The 20931-nt window shown below is 48.7% G+C and overlaps 1 protein-coding gene across 2 annotated transcripts in view; it reads left to right on the plus strand.

The window, feature by feature from the left end:
- ARHGAP35 (Rho GTPase activating protein 35) overlaps positions 1-20931 on the plus strand; it is a 105146-nt gene that overhangs the window by 8502 nt on the left and 75713 nt on the right. The window contains exon 2 of one of the 2 annotated variants that reach the window (XM_090056066.1): positions 1989-2116. The exons of the other annotated variant lie outside the window; for it this stretch is intronic. The gene's annotated coding sequence lies outside the window, so the exon portion shown is untranslated. The remainder of the gene's footprint in view (positions 1-1988; positions 2117-20931) is intronic. 2 annotated transcript variants of the gene reach the window in all.

The following is a 20931-nucleotide window of genomic DNA, read 5'->3' on the forward strand; positions in this document are numbered from 1 at the left end:
GAATAGCTATGGGGCAAATAAGGAATCAGATATATCAAAGTCTCTATTGCTTTGGGAGGTGATTTTATTTGCTGACCTTTGGGCTTCATTATATTTTTGACCAAATATTAAACTGTTGAGTGCCTTGGAGGCCGCATTAGATCACCTTTTTTTGCTGCTTGTGTCTTTATTGTTCGTGTTACAGGAGCATAAAAATGTCACAGGAAAGCAAGCAATCTTTTACAAGTGGCGTGATGTGGGAAGGCGTTGTTTATTGGCTAAATTGATATCCGAGTAACACCAGAAGATGTGCAGCCTTGCTTTCGTTTTAAAAGTCTTGCTAGGTTTTTGCCCCCTCCCCCCTAAACAGGGAGAAAACCATTCTTCATCTTGTAGGTGTTAATGGATTAAAAGTTCTTGTTAAATTCAGCTCTTCCCTTCTCTCCCTCGGCTCCTTCCTAGGTGCATTGCCGTTAACAGAACGTGTTCTGTATAGGCAGTAGTGTCCACTGACCTTAATGCTTGTACAGGAGACTCATCAAGTCTTGCGAGTTCCCTTTGGGTTTTTTTGGGAAACCTTAGCAGACAAAACGCCCTCCATGCTGCTATACATTCAAGATCCTATTTCAATCTTTTGAGAGAGACGGGTTTGCTTTCTCTGTAACCTTTTCTTCTACCCTCAATTAATTGCTTTGAGCTCTGTGCACCTGTTGGCTGCTGCTCCGCGCTGCCAGGAAGCTGCATGCCGGGGCTGCCGATGCACTGTTTCAAAACACGTTGGGAATCTGTTGGGTTCAGAGGTACTGTATGGGCTCCATATATAATCATGGAGCAGTATATATTTCGATAGCATGTTTCCCTTTCCATTCAGTGCTATGTGGATCACTTCCCTTACAGTTCAGAGTGACATACTGGTCCCAAACATGGCAGTCATTTATTTTCATGGAAGAGCAGTGTTACCCAGAGAAGTGGTAGAGCCTCCATCCTTGGAGGTTTTGAAGACCAAGTTAGACAGATCCGTGGCTGGGATGATTTCACTCGGGCTGGTCCTGTTTTGAGCAGGAGATTGGACTAGATGTGACCTCCTGAGATCTCTTCCAGCCCAAATTTTCTATGATTCTAGGAGAGTGTTTCACGAAAGGAAGAATCAGTTATTACGGTTTGGAACTGAGAGCAAAGAGGTAACCTGTGTGGAGCTTGGCCATTGAGACGTTACGGCTTTTATTGTTCATGAGTTTCTTCTTTTCAGAATCTGAACTTGGGTTTAGTTACTGTCTCACATTCCCAAGCCTCACTGAATTTTCTTGATATCCCCAAAGATACTGCCTGACTGGCTCTGATCAAACAAAAGGAGAAATAATCCTCAGTGTAGAGGCTGGTATCTGTAGCTGGCAGTGGGGGACAGATATATGGAGCTATTGAAATGATCCTCCTAATGAGAGCCTGATCTAATCTTCCCTGGAAGCTGTTTTAATTTTGTTTTCTTGACCTTCTCATGGAATTAATGGGTTAGGGTAAGTGTTCTTCCAGGCTCTGATCAAAGCAGAGTTGCACAATAAACTAACCCAGCAATGTTCCAGGCAAAACACATCTGATATAACCAAGTGATTCTTGGGTTATGGGAACCTGCAGCCGCACTTTGCAGAATTCAGGCTGGAAAGCTGACTCGTGTCTATCCTGCAAAGTTTGAAGCAAGGAAAGTGAAGTATTCTTGGGTCAACTGAGCATCTGAGACCAACAGAAGCATTGCTTGGGGCATGTGGGAAGCAGCACTTTGAGGAGGTGACAAATGTAGAATGGAATTCACACGTATTGGTTGAAATGGCGGGACGTGCCAAGTCAACCTTGGCTCCTGTTGGAAAGCTGGTTTGCTGCTTCTGCTTGGCCTTTGTGAACATCGAGAGAACACTGGCCCCGAAACAGCTAGAAACCATCAGCAGCCTAGTTGATTGCAATGATCTCTTCTCTGGTTTCTGTGGGAGTGGATAAGAGAGCTTTTCTCTTTGTAGATCAGTGATTCTCAGCCAAGGAGCCAGGAGATCCTTTCGAGGGCAATGCAAGAAGTGTGAAGAGATAAGGGAGGTGTGTGGAGTAAGGACAGGCTCAGGTTCTCCCTGCCTGGCCCCTCTGCACAGAGGTAAGCACTGTAATCAAATAAATTGGGTTTTGAAATGGGTGCTGCTCAGCTCGCACCAGTTATGGAGGGTCCTTGAGTCTAGCAAGGATGACTTGAGTCTAAAAGGGTTGAGACACACTGGTATAGAGCATGAACACCACTAAGCTTTCTGACCCCCCATTCTGGGTTTTTCAGAGCAGGTCCTAGGACTCCTGGATTTTTCTACATCTTTCCAGTATAACCAACTGGACCCTGGACAAGAGATGTAGGTTAATTATTAAGTCCCACTGGAAAGTCCAGCCATGGTGCAAGAGTGGATATGACCCCATCCCCAAAGCAGAAGGACCTGGGGGCTGGGCCCAAAGTCCTGCTAGAGAAACCTGTCTGTGGCCAGGCTTTGGGAAACCAAATTTGCAGTTACTGGAGGAAAGATGTGCGAGTCTGTGCTGTGCTATTTTTGGAGTACGGTGGGAACTCTGCCTAGTGCTCAAGGTAGTACCATTGGATACCTATATTGGCGATCCCTACCCTAGAAATGGCCAAGTGCTGTTCTCTGGCAGGGAGGTCTGACTTCACTCACTCAACTCTGCTTTCACTGTTGTGTTGTCCCTTCATACAGGAACCTTTCTGTTAATTTCTTTCCAAAAAGTGAGCTCTTTCCAACAGAGGACAGGGGGAAATGGATGTTTGGGATTTTGGTAGCGTGGGTCCGCCTGTTTGCAAGCCAACAGACGACTCTCTCGTGGAGTCAATGGGTTGGGGGAAGTGTTCTTCTGGGCCCTGAAGAAAAAGCATTCAATGGAAGGTTTTTGTTTCGGGGAGATGAATTTCTACCCCGCTCAATCACATTTCTCATTTGGGAATTCTAGACGTGAAAACCATTTTTTAATCTTAAAGGGAGATTCGATAGAGGCTGTGGCTTAAAGTAACACTCTTGTTTATACTGTGTAATAAGTATCTTCACTGTTCTTCCTTATAATTTAAGCTGAAACAATCTAGATAAATGTATCCCTATGAGAGATGAAGCAGAGTCTGTTCATGTAGCTGGTATAATTTGAACTTTAATTTCCACAGTATTTGTCTATTAAAAAAAAATGAACGCACTCAAAGGAAAGGAAGACTGACTGAGGGGTGAGGGAAAGCAGCGTTCAGAGACATCGGAGTAGAACTGGGACACAAGTTCCTGCTGTACAATGGTTTGCTTAAGTGTCTGTAAGCCAGCATGGAAGTCACAGCCCTGGTATGGCTGGGTTGTCAATTGAAGAGAATGAATACTGGTATGACGGGAATTTCTACATCATCGTACAAGCATCTGTCTCTGGACGTCTTCTGCTGAAGCATAGTGCCACTAACAGCTCAACCAAGTTGCAGTTGGCCCCTTTTGCTTTGGCAAGAACCAATGTCTTGAAACCCTGCTTTTAATTGAGTGCTAATGTCAAACAGAAGGCAGGTAGAGATTAACTGGATCAGAGTTGCTATCAAAGTTGAGCTATGGGAGCAAATAGATGGGAATGAGGAACGGGTGCCAAACCCATTCTGCTTTAACTTTCTGCCGTTGCATAGTCCCTCCCTACCTTTTGATATAGTCCACGTCCCAGGCTGGATTGAAAGCTACTTCTCTATTAAAATAGGTCCAACTGTGTAGGCATCTAGCCTCAGCTGCCTGGCCAGTCATGTCCAGGACTGAATTAGGCTTTTTAAACTTACTTCTAGCACAGCTTGGCCTCATTTTTCTGGTTCACCAAAATATGTTAGGAAACAATCCTGGCTGGAGTTTGCCATAAACTTGAGCCTAAAGCAGGAGTCTTAAAACTCAGTTTCCAGCAAAGTTCAAAACTAAAATGAATGGATTTAATTCAATACAATGGATTCAATTCCTCCTTTTATTCCTCGCTGCTTTTTGTGAAGTGGCCAGTTCCAGACATGATTGAGGAGGGAGTACAACTTCTATAATGGAAACCTTGTTTTCAACCCCCCAAAGTTACTACCTGGTTTGTGATCTGAGCCAGAAGGGATTTCAGCCCCCCATTGGTTCTTGTATCAGCTTGTGTATGTGGGGTACCCTGGACTGAGAAGACAAATCTGGGGCTGAAGTAGCTGTTGGTTCGCAGTCGTAGCAATGTATCTCCTTTTTTGCACATGAGAAGCAAGATGAACATAGGAGTTCTGCTAACGTATGAACTTGGGAGCACTGAGGGCTTCAAAGGGGCTCGTAGAGAATGCTGTGTGACCTGTTGAATTTTGCAGGATTCACTGTCTTTGGAGGCCTCTTTGTCTATCTGTTCTGCTGATAAAGTACCAAACCTCCCAGCTGAACAGCACTGCTTAGGTTTTGCGGTGGTAATTTCTCACTTCCCACATCTGATTGCCTCATACCTGTGGCTTGACTCTCAGCTTGGGTGTAGACATGAGGACTGCACTAATTGCCATGTATTAATGGTCAGACCTTCTCCTGCACGTGGGTATGACTGCACGGAAAGACAAAGAGGTTGGCTGAGATAGCTGCGTTTCGTAAATGTGCTTATGAAGAGTTACCTGTCCAAGAGGAGAAGGCTAGGACATCCCAGTCTTTTTCTGGATACTTTTGCAGCTGTTCTAGCACCAACACTCATCTTGCATGCTGTTGCTTCTACTGTCTTTGGCCGCGGGCAGCAAGCTTTGTGTTGGTGACAGGACGGAGTCGGATACGTCCACAGCTCCAGCAGGCCTCTGCTTTCGGTATGAGGGAGGTGGAGAGCTTCCATCACGGCTGCTGTTGGCACAGGAGTCGTGTCTGGCAGAGCTGTAAACCAGACTGCAGCCATTCTGTTAGCGCCTGCCTTTGCCAAGAAGTACATCGTTTCATGTCTGGTGGCAAAGAGGAAAAGAAAAGAGCAGGCCCGAACCGCAGCCCCCTTCCAGAATTTGACCTACAGCCTTGAAAAATAGCCACGGAAACCTTCCCAGCAGTTGAGCCACAACCTGTGGCTGTGGCTGTGCCTGCCCTTTCTGGGTGGCAAAAGCCAGCAGATACCTAAGTTTCCACTCAGACGAAAGCATGAGACTGTCTGACTGATGCTCAAGGCTAAAGACTTTGCAGACTGCTGTCCTGTGGCTCCTTTCTAGTATCAAAGCCACACAAATGAGAAGCTAGTACAGAAGGTCTCAGCCCTGTCACTGTACTGGATTCTTCCCCCAGGCGTCAGGCCAGGTCGCTGGTCTTGGTGAATACGTGCCTTCTGGTCTAGACAAGGGAAGTGCATTCATGCACTTGCTGGGATGCTGCCAGTTCATACGCTGCTCACCTCTAATACCGCTTTACACCTGTCCTATCTTTCAGCAGTTACAGGGATTGAATGGAAGTCCTAGAATGGCTCACACGATTTCTTTTAGATTAAACTTGGCCGTGTTTTGGACAAACCCTTCAGAGCCCCAAAAGGCTCAGTCCCCTCTCTGTATCGTTCAACGTCTATATAAAAAGCCGGTGGGAGAATGGATGAATGGATGCAGGCTGACATGCTGGCAGTGTGTATCAAACCTGGGTGCAGCATCCCTGCTAGACGGCGCCGTTTCCCCGCTCCTGGCTGCCTAGCCAGAATGTGCCCTTAGGCCAGTGATTCATAACCAGGGTGCTGCAAGGTTCTTCCAGGGGTGCTGTGGTGTGTCGGGGCATGTTAGCACTGGTAGGTGTGCAGACATGATTCACAAGATTGAACCCAAAGACTTCAAATAGGAATCCGTGCAGTTAAAACCATTCTGCCCTGTTGTGATCTTTCTGAGTTTACTGCCACAGAAAAAAGAGGTCTATTATTTTTCCATAGTCAAAAAGGCTTAAAATCTTAACATTTTCTGAAGGGTGCATGTCATTGAAGCTGATTTTGGCCAGATAGATGATGCTGGTAGGGAAAGGGACTAATTTTTAATGGGCTTGATTCACTTGTAGTATCCCCCCTGCTATCAAGGGCATCTGCTGTTGCAATCAATCCTCTTCACATCTTTGGGTTGTTTTGGATTCTTCTGTGTTACTAGATGGCTGAATATTCATTTCACCATAAATTCCTGCTTCCTTTCCTCTCTGGTGAGGAGGTTGCTCTCCACCCAGTCAGACCTAGGTCTGGCTCCTAATGCTCATGTGTTTATGATCTCCAGGCTTGATTACCACAGGGAGGAAAAACTCATGCAAGATGCAGCATTGCGCTGTCCTGCTTAGCAGTATGAACTGATGGAGGCAGACCTTGTGATTCCTGCCTAGGCTGGTGTCCCACCCATCACAAGTGCATTTTCAGGTCTCTGTCCTACTGATCAGAAGCAGGTGACTTCTGGAGAAGAAAGTGATGTCCCACTGCGAGAATTAAACAGTCAGGCAATAATAGGAATGCCCGCGAATGCAGGAGACAGTTTTTATAGAGGCTGCATCTCTTGCAGGTGGCAAGAGTGACTTAACTGCTCTTGGGAATAAATTAGGTCAGAGGAAAGTAGGGTTGGAAGGGACCTTGCAAGATCAGTTTGTTCAGCTGTCTGCTCAAGACAGGATCTCCCCTGATTAAATCATCCCAGCAAAGTGAGCTGAGCTGCACCTTCCAGGGTGTCCACGGGTCCACCCAACTTGGCATCATCTGCAGATCTGCCAGGCATGCAGATACAAGGCTTATGCCTTGGATTTAGCTTTCCCTTTGCTTTTTCAGAGGTGCATGCGCAAGACCCTCGTATGAGCAGAAGCAGCACATAATTGTATGAAAGAATCAAGCTGTTTGTGCTGCCTGCAGTGGAAGAGAGATGGTTTTGGTACTGAGCCTGTTTGGAAGGGGCTCTCAGAAGAATGATGGCAGCAGTGGCTTTGTGCTCACTGGACTGTTGTTTGCACAGGGGAAGCGTCTAATCTTTCAGAGAGTCCAGCCCCAGCTCTTGACCCCTGTTTTATGCTTTGGGATTACCGAGGGTTCTTTAAATCCTACTGTTGGTTTTAAATGTTGCATTCAAACTACCTCCTCGGCCTTGTTTTAGGGTGAGAAATAGGGAGTTGTTTGGTAAAGCTTCCTGCCATTTATGGTTTGTTTTTTTTAAATACTTCTGTCATGCTTCCTCTTATTAGCGTCCTAAGCAGTCCCCTGGTGAAGCTTTCAAAAGCATCTTAATTCTTCTTGCAGCTGTGATAAAGGAGCCTAAACTCGCTATCAGCTTTCAGTCGGGCTCAAAATCCCCAGGGCTGCAGTTGCTTTTGAAAACGAGATCCAGTCGGGTGCGCTGGAAATAGTGACCCACTTCTGGCAGTTCTCTAGGGGCATCTGGGCCTGTTTGGTTCCTCCGGGTTTTTTGGGAAGAGGCGACCATAAAGGAACGTAAATGTGTGTGTGAGTGGGGAGGGGAGCTGTCGATATACAGCAGTAGGGGCCAACCTTTTTGGCAGGAGTGCCACAAATTCACCCCGCGCTCTGCCTGAGTGCCTGTCTTGATCCCCTTCCCCTGCCTGATCTGCTGCTCTGCTCCCTGTCCTATCCATCGCTGTTCTCCCTGTTCCCTCCCCGATGCACTGTACCGCACACAGAGGCTGCCCATGCTACCAGCGGGCAACCTGAGGCATGTGTGCACCCCCTGATTTCGCTCTCTTGTTTCTGTATTATTTAGCACAGTCTAACATGCTTGGAGTTTTTTTGAGCATCTGGTGGCCTGTTCCTGTCCTGCTGCCATTGCAAGGGAGCTGATGCTCCAAGGAGGCCTTGCCCTGATTGCTAAATACAAGCTTGAGGAGTATTAGGAGGTTACAAATACCTAGTCACCATTCAGCAAGACTTGCCAAAGGTCTTGCATGCTGTACAGCTCTTAATATGAAAAATAGCAGCGAGCTGTTTGCTGGGGAGGGGATGTGGCCTCAGGGAGTGGGACTGATGTATTTGTTCTTGCTTCCTGTCAAGTCCCACTCGTGTTTGCTCTTCTAGTGACACGAGCTGCCATCGACTTGAATCTCCTGGCTGGCAGTCTTGTTAGCTGCATTGGATCCTACCTCCAGTCCGTGGCTGCCACTCGATTGTTTTCTTTCTGTCCTAGCTATCTGTTGCAAAGGATCCTTCTTGTGGGGCAGGAAACATGTGGTGCTCGCTCAGTTGTCACGCCTGCTTGCCAAACTCTGTAGTTCACCCGTTCGATTTATAGCTGTCCATTCAGTGGGTAAAACCTGGTCATTATCTGCATGACCGTAATTGCAGAGATCTCAAGTAATCATTAGCAAGAATAGACTTACCTATCTCCTCAAGGGATATATAGTGCACATGGTGTCAGAGGTGGGGCTGCCAGACTGTTCTGACTGTAAGGTACTACTTAACCAGAGCCTGTGCCCACACCCTTCAGAGCAATGTCATGGCCCAGCTGGGGAGAGAGTCCAGGCCACTTGGCTTCTATCCAGGCCTTCCACTGTCTGAGCTGCTGGATTTACACAGCAAAGCAATATGACCCTTCGAAATGCCTGAGATAGCTGGCTAGCAGCAGAAGACCTCCAATTATTAGCTGTCACCAGGACTTCTGAAGGTTTGGGATCCACTTCAGCCTCTCACAGCGTGTGGCTGCACGGCATCGGATGAGACTGGCGTGCCGTTAACGGTACCTGTCATGGAGAAGAGTGGCCGAATGAAGCCCTTCATTTTGGTTATGCAAATGCTGGCGGGGTCCTTTTGATGCAATCCCACCAGTTTCAAAGGCCTGGCTGACTTTGATTTTGAATCTAAAGGGAAAAAAAAATGCCTTCACCTTGTGCCTCCTGACACACTAATTGGCAGCCAGGTAGATGCGGCCCCTTCAGTAACAAGGTCATTTCTGAAGAGTACTGTGTGCTGGTGAATTTGTGATATTCTTGTTTGATGATGCATGTAGGTTTGCAGCAGGCTCGTTAAGGCACTTCAGATGAAATTGTTGGTTTTTAATTGGAAACAAATGTCCGTAACCTATTGTTCCATTGGAGCACTAGACTTGGCGTGATTGGAGACCGGAGCCCAGCAAAGCACTAGACGTTTGTACCTTGTCGGATGATTGTCATCAAAAGGGCTTGGTTTGTTAGAAAGAAAAGCATGTCATGGATTTAATTATGGGCAGGAGTTACTTATCTGTCTCAGTTTCACACACACACGTACACGTGAATTCTTTTTCTCTTCCCCTCTTCACTTTCCACAGCTCTGGAATGTGAAGAGACTACTTCCCAACTTCAGGTATTACCTTTTTTATTGGGGCTGCTAGGATGTACATGGGTTTAAGCCCCCCCCCCCCTTTTTTTTTAAATAAAATATCCCCTGGTATATTGAAAATGAGCTGATGTTTCAGTGATCTCAAAGCGCTTGATCCAGATGATTTAACTAGTTCATAAACTGAGACAAGGTGATTTATGCTGTTGTAATTCCCAGACTCTCCATTACTATTGGGGTTCACTGCACTGCTTGAAGGAAAGCTCCGACATTTGGTACATAGAGGAGTCTGGTTGCGTTGGCTGTCTGGTGCTGGTGGCAGGCTGCTGCTTGGGTCTCTTTAAGCTTAAGCCTTAAAAGTGTTGTAAGGAAATTGCTTTGCATGGGGTGGAATAGGGTTAACCAAAATAAATTTCCATCTTTAATTTATACAATCCCAGCAATTTCCAGAAAAAACGGAGCACGTATTCCGTAGTTCTGTAGCAATGCTGGGGTTCCCCACCTCTCAGCAAAATCTCTCTGTGGTTCCCCAGAAGTGGAAGGATTCTTCATAAATATCGGCTACTTGTTAAGATATTATGGGAATAACAAGGCCTGAAGTAAAAGTGGCTTAAGACTACAGCAGCATATTAAGGAGTCTGGTTTTGTGCGACTAGTTTTGTGTTCTTCACCTTGCACACAAGGGCTGAATGGGCAGCGTGGCAGGGTCTTGGCTTTGCACATTTGGATACAACATAAGGGTCTTATTAGAGGAAATGGGGCTTTCGGGAATAGGTCCAAGCCCCTTGTTACTCTTTCAAATGAATGCCATGTAGGTGAGCTTCCTGTTGCCTGGCTAGGTACCGCTGCTCTGTGAAGGCAGTTTGGCCATAGAGGAAGAAACACATAGTCAACTTGGCCTGTGGCCAGTTGATAAAAGAACGATAGGATCATATCACATAGCACATATCATAATTGCTGCTTAATGTTCTACCTTTAAGGAATGTAGTCTGCCTGGCTCGGACTTTTCAGGGCTCTTGTAGTTCTTTGGATATCAGAATGAAATTGCACTTGTCTCTCTTTGTCCCTTTAAGTCCCGTAATAACGTTGGAGAGAGTTGTCTGGTCAGTGGTCCAGTTTGTGTCGAGGTAAGGCCAGGGAGATGCTGCTACATCTGTGAGATGGAAGTACCTTGGTGGGGGATCTGTACAGTTCGGTGCAGGCGCTGTTGGGGTAGTAGGAGTTGTAGTTAGTGCCTAAGCTCCAGTTTTACCTGGGGGCAGCTGGCAGAGCACATCATCTCCTGTGACTGCCTAGACCCGTGGTTCTCAAGTGGGTTGCTGTGAGATCCTTTTGGGGTGCCGTGGGGTGGCACGCAGTGGGAATGCACACATTATTCATGATAACACAGGGATGAATCCAGAGTGGTAAAAGCATCTGACCTCGTAGCTGGTCGAAGTGTTTTGCAACAGCAAGATTGCTCTGTTTTCTTTCTGTAGTCAAAAATCAAGTGAAAAATGAGAGCTGACAGCTTCTGAGGGGCAGTTTGGCTCTATCGAGGTGAGTCTCAAGTCAAGAAAGAGGTTGAGAATCACCAGTCCCTTTACTGGTTGGTGTCAGGCAGGGGTAGTGTGGGACTGGGAGGGGGACAGAGGAGTGGGCTGCTTCTTCCTGGAAGTGGGTGTGTGGGCAAGCCTTGGATCTAATGCTACACGATCCCAAAAGAGCACCCTGGCTTGGCATACATGGAGCAGCACTAATGGCTTCAGTTGGTCCCCTCAGATGCATCCTACAGCTGCCCCCCTTCTCCAAGGGGTGTTCTGTCTGATCCCCCTGGGATTCCCTGGGTCCATCACCCTGTTGTCACTCTCCTGTTCCCGAAGGCCTCTGGGAGACGGCAAGGGCTCCAGTGTCATTCCTGCACTGGTGACACCAGCTGCCCCAGTTTCCCTGAAAGCAGCGGCTGCCGGCAGAGGTGCGCTTTATTGATTATGTGAGCAGCGTGGCAGGGTCCCAGCTGCTGGTCGAAGCCAGTAAAAACGCTCCTCTCTTTGTCTTGTGCAAAAATCTCCCGGAGGGAGCGCGGGTCTGTGAGTGCCGGGGGAGAAGGGGAGGTGGATTCATGCTTGCAGATGTGGGATATTGGCTAAGAAAAGCCCTGATCCCAGCAAACACAGTGGCAGCTGGTGCCCCAGGAGGGTGGAGAGGCTGCTAAGACCAGGCCGGCAGGCTATGTCAGGAAGGAGGACTGAGTGTGGAGGGATGTCAGCCAAAGCAGTGAGCACCCCCAACTGCCAGGTACGCAGCAGGAAGGGCAGACACTAGGCAGCGATCCCGGCCTCGCTGCTGCTTCCAGCAGCTGAAAGGAAACCAGCTTCTTGCTGGACCACGGCTGAGCAGCAGCTGCTGGATCCCATTTTCATGCTCACAGCCCGTTCACTTTTGGGACTCTCTCCCTGCTGCTGCCCCGAGGGAGTAGTGGGATATTTAGCTTTTTGCTTAGTTTGGCTCTGTCCTTATGCCAACGCTGTGAGCCCTCCTGTGCTTTCAATCATGTCAGGGTTTTCTTCCAACAGCAAAAACCAATTTTAATTGTGGCTGCAGGGAAGGCTGCAGAGTCAAATGGCCCTGTGGCCAGTTAAGGCTTCTCAGATGCTGCTTTCTCCTTCGATATATCACTGACACTTTTCTTTCCCCTGCTGGGATGCATCTAGGTTCTAATTCAGAGTCGTAACTCTGGTTGTAACTCACTGGGCTGTCTCCAACTGGTGTTTTCCCTCAAAACGAAAGCTCCTCTGGAATTTTTTGGTGTGGGCGTGTGTGCAAGATGGACCTATACATCCCATAAATTCCAAGGGCTTTAACGAACTGTCACGTGCCCTTGAGTTGCTGATCAGTAAGCAAGATGTACCTGCTAGATGAGAGACCAGCAGTGGCTTCTCACCCAGGGTCTGCACCAGACTTTTTATGCCCGTAAGGGGTCCCAGAGAGTAGCTGTGCTGGTATTAGTGTCACCATAGATGATCTGCTGCTGCTCCTACCTGTTGTCCACCACTGCACAGAGCAGGCCTAGACAGTGCAGTGGCAGGAACCATTGATGCTTTGCTCTGCTTTTCCCACTGCTGTTGTCCTTGGTGGCTACAACGGGGAGACTTTTTTTTAGAGAGGAGAAATCCTACCTGGATGAGACCTTTTGCGATTATCTGGTGCCTCCCAAATCCATGCCTTTAGGAGAGGATCCTTGTGTCAGTTCTGGGATGCGGACTCTTACTTTGTTACCTCTTACAATCATAGGATCTTAAAAAATGAGGGCTGGAAGGGACCTCAGGAGGTCACTTCTAGTCCAACCCCAGCTACGTCATCTCAGACAGGGCTTTGTCCACCTGGGTCTTAAACATCTCCAAGGATGGAGACTGCACCACTTTTCTGGGGAGCTTGTTCCAGGGCTTTACTACTGTCCTCATGAGAGAGTTTTTCCTAATATCCAACCTCAACTTCCCTTGCTGCAGCCTGAGCCCATTGCTCCTTGTCCTGTCGTCTGCCCCCACTGAGAACAGTCCAGCTCCAGGCTCTTTGCAGCCTCCCTGCAGGGAGCTGAGGGCCGCTATCAGATCCCCCCCCTCAGTCCTCTCTTCTCCAGACCATGGCGGCATCACTGTAGCTCTGAGGCCCCACCCCATAGGCTGCTTCCACTGCAGAAGTCCCAGGTTAGGGTTTCCATCTCGAACAGAGGTCCTTTTTGTTCCTAACAGACTCCTTTCAGAACAGACTCCTCCAAAACCACGGAGCCTCGTAGCATAACATGCACCCTTGCCCTCAGGGGAGCATTGGAAATGTACACCAGTCTTTAAAACCTTTCCAACACGGTGTACCTGGTACCTATAAGTGAAGACTGGGACTATATGTCGGTAATGACCATTGAGGCCTGGGAGAAGGCGTGTGTTGTTATAATTGTGAAAGGGTTAAAAAGCGACTGACCAGAATAGCCCATGGCCAAGAGCATTGGCGTAGTCTCAGAATTTCCTGCCTATTGTTGGGTTTGAATTGTGACTTTGAGGTCCTTTTTAAATATATACGAGCAAAGTTAGTCAGCGCTCAAGTTGTTTGGTGGCTGCCCGGCCCTGGGTAGAGCTGAGAGGTGGAAGGGCGGTCGTCGCTCTGTCGCCTGGTGACCTTGTAAGCATAGCCGAACTCCCCATGGCTTTCAGGCTCCTTTTTATAGCCTTTGTGGGGCTGGTTCATTGATAGTGGCTGTTCCAGGAGAAAACTCACGCCAGCGTGGTATGCATTTGATCAGGTGGCCGCTGGCTGTGCTGAGAAGCTGAAGTTGAATGCCATTCAAGCCTTCCTCCTCATCTGCTGGCTGATGGTGTGCGAGCCCTTAACGTCATGCTGTACCATTCACTTGAGGCAGCAGGATTAGAAACTTGTCCCTTTCCCACGTCTTTAAGCTCTTTGAGGCCCTTGTTGCTTTTCTTTATTTGCAGCATCTTATGGCCAAAATGCCACCCAGAGTTGGCTTCCTGTCCTAAACGACCTAATGAGGGAGGAATGATCATCGCTCCTGCAGTTTGCCTCTTGGCAGAAAATGGAAGTCATCCTCCTGTCACTTTTCTGCCTGCAGGTTAGGTGGAAGCCAGCACTTGCTCTGCCTCTGTGCCATCTACCTGGCTGCTGTGTAAGCTTGCCTGTGCGTCCTCCGTGGAGCGAGGGGCTGGGGCAGCACGTACTATGAAACCTTGCACAGGTCTAGAACACAGATGTCCATGTGCGTTTTGAAGGGTTAAAAACAAGGCTGGAAGAGCATTTCCTCCTTCCCGGACTTGGGGCGTCTATATACGTGCCCTGGGAATGGGGCGGGGATGCTCTGAGAACCGCTCTAACTGAAGCGCCTGGAGCGTCCCATGTATGAGTGTCCCCACATTGAAAAATGGTGATGGGGGTGCTTTATTTAGAGCTTGTTGAACGAGCCTTGCTTAAAGTGCCCCCACCGCCATTTTTACACCTGGGGATGCTGATACACGAGACGCAGTAATTACCATGCTCCAGCAGACTTGATTAATGTGTGTAGGTGCCCTTGGGTTCCAGGTCCTGGCAGCCCCGTAAGGACTGGCCTCTCGCACAGCTGAACACGTGCCTCCTGCTCCATTGCAGGCGGTTGTGATGCTCTCGGCTTTCCTTGCTGAAGAAACGCAAGCTTCCAGATGCAGGTTTTGAATCAGTTAAAGCCCTTTCCTAATTGTTGCTCATTAGATATTTGTCATTGCGGACATGTATCCTCACAATCTGAGATCTTAAACAGCTTTTGTACCGACTCTCCCTTCCGCTTGTGGCGATGCAAGCCGAGAATATAGAAGTTGGCAAAACATATGGTGCATTTGGTTGGAAGGAATAACGTCACAGCCATTCTGGAGCTTTTAAAAAGCCTGTGCAATTTGACTGCTAAAATCTCTCCTTTTCATCTTCTGTTTATTGAAATCGACTTTTTCATAGGCAGTGACACAGGTTTATTTTATTTTTTTGCTTTGTGGGGGTAGAAACTGTAGCAAAGCTTAGCAATTTGTTTTGACCTGCATGGTCATTGAGTGCCTGTCGTGATTTTTCTGGTTTTGTTGGCCTACCATTTGCTGGCTTTTGATCCTGAAACCCTGTTTGCAATCTGAGTACCTGTTGGGCTGCCCTAGAACTGCTGCCAGACCATGAAGCATTCACACAAATAAACAGTTGGAGGATAAAAGCTGCAGGACTAAATTTAAGGAAGTACTTAAGATGTGGCCTCCGCTGGAATTTGCTTTCACTCTCCAAGCTGCTTGCTTTGGGGAACAGCTTTTCTGATCCGCATCTGAATACTTAAGAAACAACTTTCCTTCGTGAGTGGTGACGTGGGAGCAGCAAACAGAGGAATCCTCTTCTGTCTTCTGCCTCCAACATGCTTCTAGCAGGGAACAGTCCAGATGCGTGGAGGAGCTAACAGAGCTGGGTTTGCGATGTTAAGAACCGCGTTGGTTTGGGATAAATGCGGAGTTACGCTTCTGTTTTTGCTGTTGATGAAGACTTAGTACATTCCTCTCTTCGCTCATTTTAGATTGAAAGCGTGGTGCTTAGCCAGATCATTTCTGAACTCGATCCCCAAATACAGCTCAGACATGGTTGTACTGCCGGCATGCTTTATGGGGTGGCTATGAAGGGGGGTTTTGTTGGAGGGTACCGCGGGGGGAGTGGAGGCTTTCTGGTGTATGTGGTTTTGTAGGCTGCCTGTAACACCCTCTGCTAAGAATAGCCCATCTGTTGCGTGAGATTAAGCATTTCAAATCCAGATGGTTAAAAGCTTAAATCAGTCTTTCCAAAGATACAAATGACCCATTTTGGAGACTTTCTACCCGAGCCACTGTGGTATAGTGGGAAAATTTATGGTGTGGTGAGGAAATCCTTTCACACCAATGCAAGTACAGTAGAGCCAGCAGATGATCACGACACCCCTTTGTGCCATGGCTGTGCTCCTGGGTCCTATGGAGCTTCCTCTGTAAGAAGGGCCCAAGGGGTGACAATCTCAACAAGAAGCAAGGGGGGCAGGAGTGCCCAACAGCCCCCCTGGCTTACCAAGGGCGTACGGGAATGCCTGATTGCCAAAAAGGCAGCGTACACCCGGTGGAAGGAGGGTGCTATCTCCAAAGAGGAGTATACCCCCTCTGCTCGGGCCTGTAGGGGGACTGTCAGGAAAGCTAAGGTGGACGTAGAGCTAGGACGAGAGTCCAAGATCAAAGATAATAAAAAGTCCTTTTTCAAATATATAGGGAGGATGAAGAAAGCACCAGGAAATGTGGGGCCCGTGCAAGATTCTCTGGGCAATCTGGTGGTCGCACCGGGGAGAAAGCAGACCTCTTTAACCAATTCTTCACCTCCGTTTTCTTGTGCAGGGACCAGGACTTCCCCACTGTGATGCAAGACGGACTTGGGGGGAATGCCTCCAGACCTCAGGTTGGGGAGGACCAGGTTAGAGAGCTTCTGGAGGGGCTGGACGTGTTCAAGTCAGCGGGTCCAGATGCTCTCCACCCCAGGGTGTTGAGGGAGCTAGCAGGGGTTATTGCAGGGCCTTTGGCCTAGCTTTACGAGCGCTCATGGTGCTCGGGCCAGGTGCCAAATGATTGAAAGATGGCCAGCGTGGTCCCTGTCTTTAAAAAAGGGAGGAGGGAGGACCCGGGCAACTATAGGCCTGTCAGTCTTACCTCAATCCTAGGGAAACTCTTTGAGAAGATCATCATGGGGCACATCTGCGATGGGCCGGCCTCAGGGATGATGCTCAAGGGCAACAAGCACGGTTTCATCGGGGCAGGTCATGTCAGACCAACCTGATTGCCTTTTATGATCAGGTTACAAAAGCATTGGATGCAGGTGTCGCCGTGGATGTAGTTTTTCTGGACTTCATCCAGGCCTTTGACACCGTCTGCCACCCCATCCTCATTAAAAAACTAGGCAACTCTGGCATTGATGCCTACACAGTCAGATGGATTGCAGATTGTCTGAAGGGTCGCACTCAGAGGGGGGTAGTGGACGGGTCACATTCGACCTGGGGAGAAGTGGGCAGCGGAGTCCCCCAGGGCTCGGTCCTTGGGCCCGTGCTGTTCAATCTCTTTATCAGCGATTTGGAAGACAGGGTGAAAAGCAACCTGTGTTAATTTGGTGATGATACCAAGATGTGGGGTGAGGTGAGCACGTTAGTAGGGAGGGAAAGACTGCAGCAAGACCTGGATAGGTTACAGGGGTGGGCTAACAAACACAGGATGCGCTTCAACACTGACAAGTGCAGGGTGCTGCACTTGGGCAGTAGTAAGCAGCAGCACACTTATAAGCTGGGAAACTCCCTTCTCGAGAGCACGGAGGCAGAAAGGGATCTTGGAGTCATTACTGACTCCAAGGTGAACATGGGCCGACGATGCGAGGTCACGGTTGGCAGGGCTAACCGGACCTTGTCCTGCATCCACAGGTGCATCTCAAGCAGGGCCAAGGAGGTGATCCTCCTCCCCCTCCACGCAGCACTGGTCAGGCTGCGGCTGGAGTACTGCGTCCCGTTCTGGGCGCCACACTTCAGGAGGGATGTGGACAACATGGAGAGGGTCCAGAGGAGGCCACTTGCATGATTGGGGGCAGCAGGGCAGGCCCTACGAGGAGAGGCGATGGGACCTGAACCTGTTCAGCCTCCACAAGAGAAGGCTGAGGGGGGACCTTGTGATCGTCTATTAACTCACTAGGGGGGGAGAAGAAGGGTTTGGGAGAGACCTTGTTTCCCTGAGTGCCCCCCCACATAACAAGGAATAACAGCCACAAGTTGTTGGAGAGGAGGTTTAGATTAGACATCCATAAGAACTACTTCACGGTCAGGGCGGCTAGGATCTGGAACCAACTTCCAAGGGAAGTGGTGCTGGCTCCTACCCTGGGGGTCTTTTGAGAAGAGGTTTGATGCCTACCTGGCTGGAGTCATTTGAGCCCAGTTTTTCTCCTGCCCAGGCTGGGGGTTGGACTTGAAGATCTACAAGGTCCCTTCCAACTCTACTTCTATGATTCTATGATAAGTGAAGTTCTGCAGTGTATAATTATTTGCATCATCATGCTGGAAGCTGGCAAGTGCATTTTCATGCCTGATCCAACTGTTCCTTGAAGGGTTTTTGTTTCTTTTAATTAAGTTAATTTGCACTGAGTTCTAAAGAGGGAAAACACTTTTAGTGCTTCTGCCTAAACATTCTGTGCTGTATAACTTGGTTTAGGATGTGGGAGTATAGAGTTATTCACTGCGGTAAACCAGATGGGAACTTTTCAGTAGCACTCGGGTTATGAAGTGATTCCCAGAGTCCTGGGAAGTATTTTGTCCTCTCAAAGAACAGGAAAGCAGCTTCTAATGGTCAAGGAAACTGGAGGAATATTTTTCTACTGCTGACTTGATAACAACTAAGATGTTGAAAGACTGATTTGAGGGGTTTGGCCAGGTTCAAAAAGGGATTGGACACGTTCCTGGGGGAAAACGGCATTGGTAGGTCTTGAGCATGGGAGTGAGGGGTGCAGCCTCAGCATCAGGGTTTCCTAGACCTTAAGTGCTACAGGTTGCAAGGGAGAGAGGAACGGTGGAAAAAAACCCGGGTCAGATCCAGTCCAGGCCGTGAAAAACTCCAAAATGGGTCATTTGTATCTTTGGAAAGATTGATTTCAGGCTCCACTCTCTGGCACTGTGTGGCACAGGTCTATTTTGTTGCCTTAGAAGAATCGTGGGGCAGTGTCTGGATAAGACGGGCCCGTGGTCTGACCCGTACATGGCAGCTGTTGTGTTCTTACAGGTACTGGGTGGTTTTCATTGTAACTGTCTCTCAGTCCCCAGCAAACATCCATCCAGCCACTCTTGACCCGAGCAGTAGAACGACACGCTACCAACCTGCACTGGAAAGCGTTGCTACAGGCCTGTCAGACTGGGACCACGGGTGAGAACAAAGGGCTCCTAATCCTGTCGCGCTTGTTGGTACTGCCTCTCAGAAGCATTTGCTGTGTGTTTCCAACCTGCTGCCTCGTTCAGTTCCTCCTGTAGGACACCCTGGACTCCCCGCCCTGCACTTTGACATGTGCACACACCGCATAGGCCAGGCGCTGTCCTGAGGAGCTGTACCTGCTCACCCTTGCCCAGGCTGGACTTGCTTCTTGGGGGCTACGCAAGATGCTGATCATGCGGTAGCTCGTTACAACTGACTGTAGTGTCACGTGGCGCAAAGTGTGATATGACGCTGTGGCACAGTTGGCATCACCAAAAAGCCATTTGGTGACACCATGCACAGTAGCTGCAGTTACTGCATAGTCATTAAGTTCTAGCGTGTATTAAATGACTCGTCTTGTGTAGACGTGGCCAGGGTAACCTTGTGCTCTGAGATCAGACCAGCCTCTCCCAGCACAGGAAGGGGAGGGACAGACGGCATCACTTCATTTGAAAAAGTGACTTTTGGTAGCTGAAGGTGAATGCAACTAATCTGAACCAGGAAACTCAGGCAATTGTTGACACCCCAGATCTGTCCCCGGCAAGCTGCCATGGCTCTTTCCCCTGGATCCTTTGATATGTTTGCTTATGAGCAGAGACAGAGATCTCACTTTGTCGTGGAGCTCAGGGCAGACACAGGAATGTCATACTAAGCTTCCCAGTTAAAAGAAGTCAGGAAACTCCAAAGTTCAGGTTCTCCCAGCAGGCAGAGAGCAGATTTACAGCCCGGTCAGTTTGTTAGAAAACACAACAGATGGAAGCCCTAAATATTAATTTAATATAGTAGTAAATATTTGGCCTAGGTGCTTCATGTTTCTCAGCACCCCCTTTTAATCGACTTGGCTAAATCATGGGCGTGTAATGCTTTACATCCCCTTTTTCCTGTCAAGATGAAGCATGAGAAGTGTGCTGAGCTCAACAGCTTGCAACAGTGGTTCCCAGCTATGGCGCATAGGCGACGTGTAGGATCTCTCAGCCAGGGGGGTTTTGCTTGCCTGAGAGAGGCATTTCTTCACGTAGATGGAGAGCAAGGTCTGCTGATGCTCATAGCTTGCTGTCTGCTTGCTGGCTGTGCCCATGGGCTGGCAGAGGCTGAGGACCATGGCTTTCAGGAGCAGATACTCAGCTGAACTGGATCTCAGGCATCCTAGAGCAATGGACAGTCACAAAAACCTTACCAGAAGGCGTCCTTTTTGCTCCAGACAATATTCATGCATCGCTTTAACTTTCTGAAAACATTGAAAAGCTGCCCGTGGTCAATGGCTTTGCTCTCAACTTGCCCTTTGCCTGAGCACAGTGCCAGGGAAAGGTGGAGCCTATCAGTTTCCTTGGAGAGAGCTCCAGAGGCCAGGGCTTGGCCTAGTGAGCAGGTCCTGCTCTCCCTCTGGTCAGCTGCTCTGGCTGCGTTTTGGTAATAAGGAAACACCTGAGCAAGCTTTTTCCAAAAGACACATGCTTGTAGCAAAGGCTGGGGAGAGAGAGCACGTCACCTGCAAGATGTATTTGGCTCTGATTTTTTTTTTTTTTCCTGCCCCCGTCTCCCTGATTGTAAGGCATTTTCAGGGTAAGTACTGACCGTTTCCCAGTGATTTACGAGCTGCCTCTTGCAAACTTCCCAAGGCAGCACTAGGACTGGTCAGACCAGGTGAGGAGAGCGTGTCCCCTTGTACTGGGGACGTGAGGCTTCATTAAGCTCTTCTGCCTCCTGAACTTGCTCAGACTTCTTAGTTTCAAGCCTCCTTTTTTTTCCCCTAGGGCTGAGAATAGGCCTAGTCTCAGAGGCAAATTTTCAAGTCATTCTTTTCATCTGCCCCCGTGTGAATCGAACTCAGGAGGGGTTGCAGGCCGGCTGCTGCTGCTCTTCCGAAAACCACTCTCTGAAGGAATGCGTGTGTGGACCCGGCCTGTCCTTACTGTCAGCTCGCTTTGGGCACGTTGCAGGCCTTCTTCCGGGCCGGCAGCTTCAAATTTTGCCCTACCAGCACAAACTATGCTTCCTTCGGGTGTTGCTATTCTATTTCCTTCCTTTTGGCCCATTCACAGCAAGCAAATGGGGGCAGCATCAAAAACTGACTCCCAGGAAGCGATCAGTGCTCTCTCTCTCTCTCTACCCACTCCTGCTTTAATATGGTTCTCAGAGGCAGCGTGCACAAATCGGATGTCTTTCTTGCCCAGGGCAAATGGGTGAAGTGTATTTG

Source organism: Crocodylus siamensis, chromosome 6 (genome assembly GCF_052110815.1).
Source record: "Crocodylus siamensis isolate JL-2025a chromosome 6, ASM5211081v1, whole genome shotgun sequence".
NCBI lineage: Eukaryota > Metazoa > Chordata > Crocodylia > Crocodylidae > Crocodylus > Crocodylus siamensis.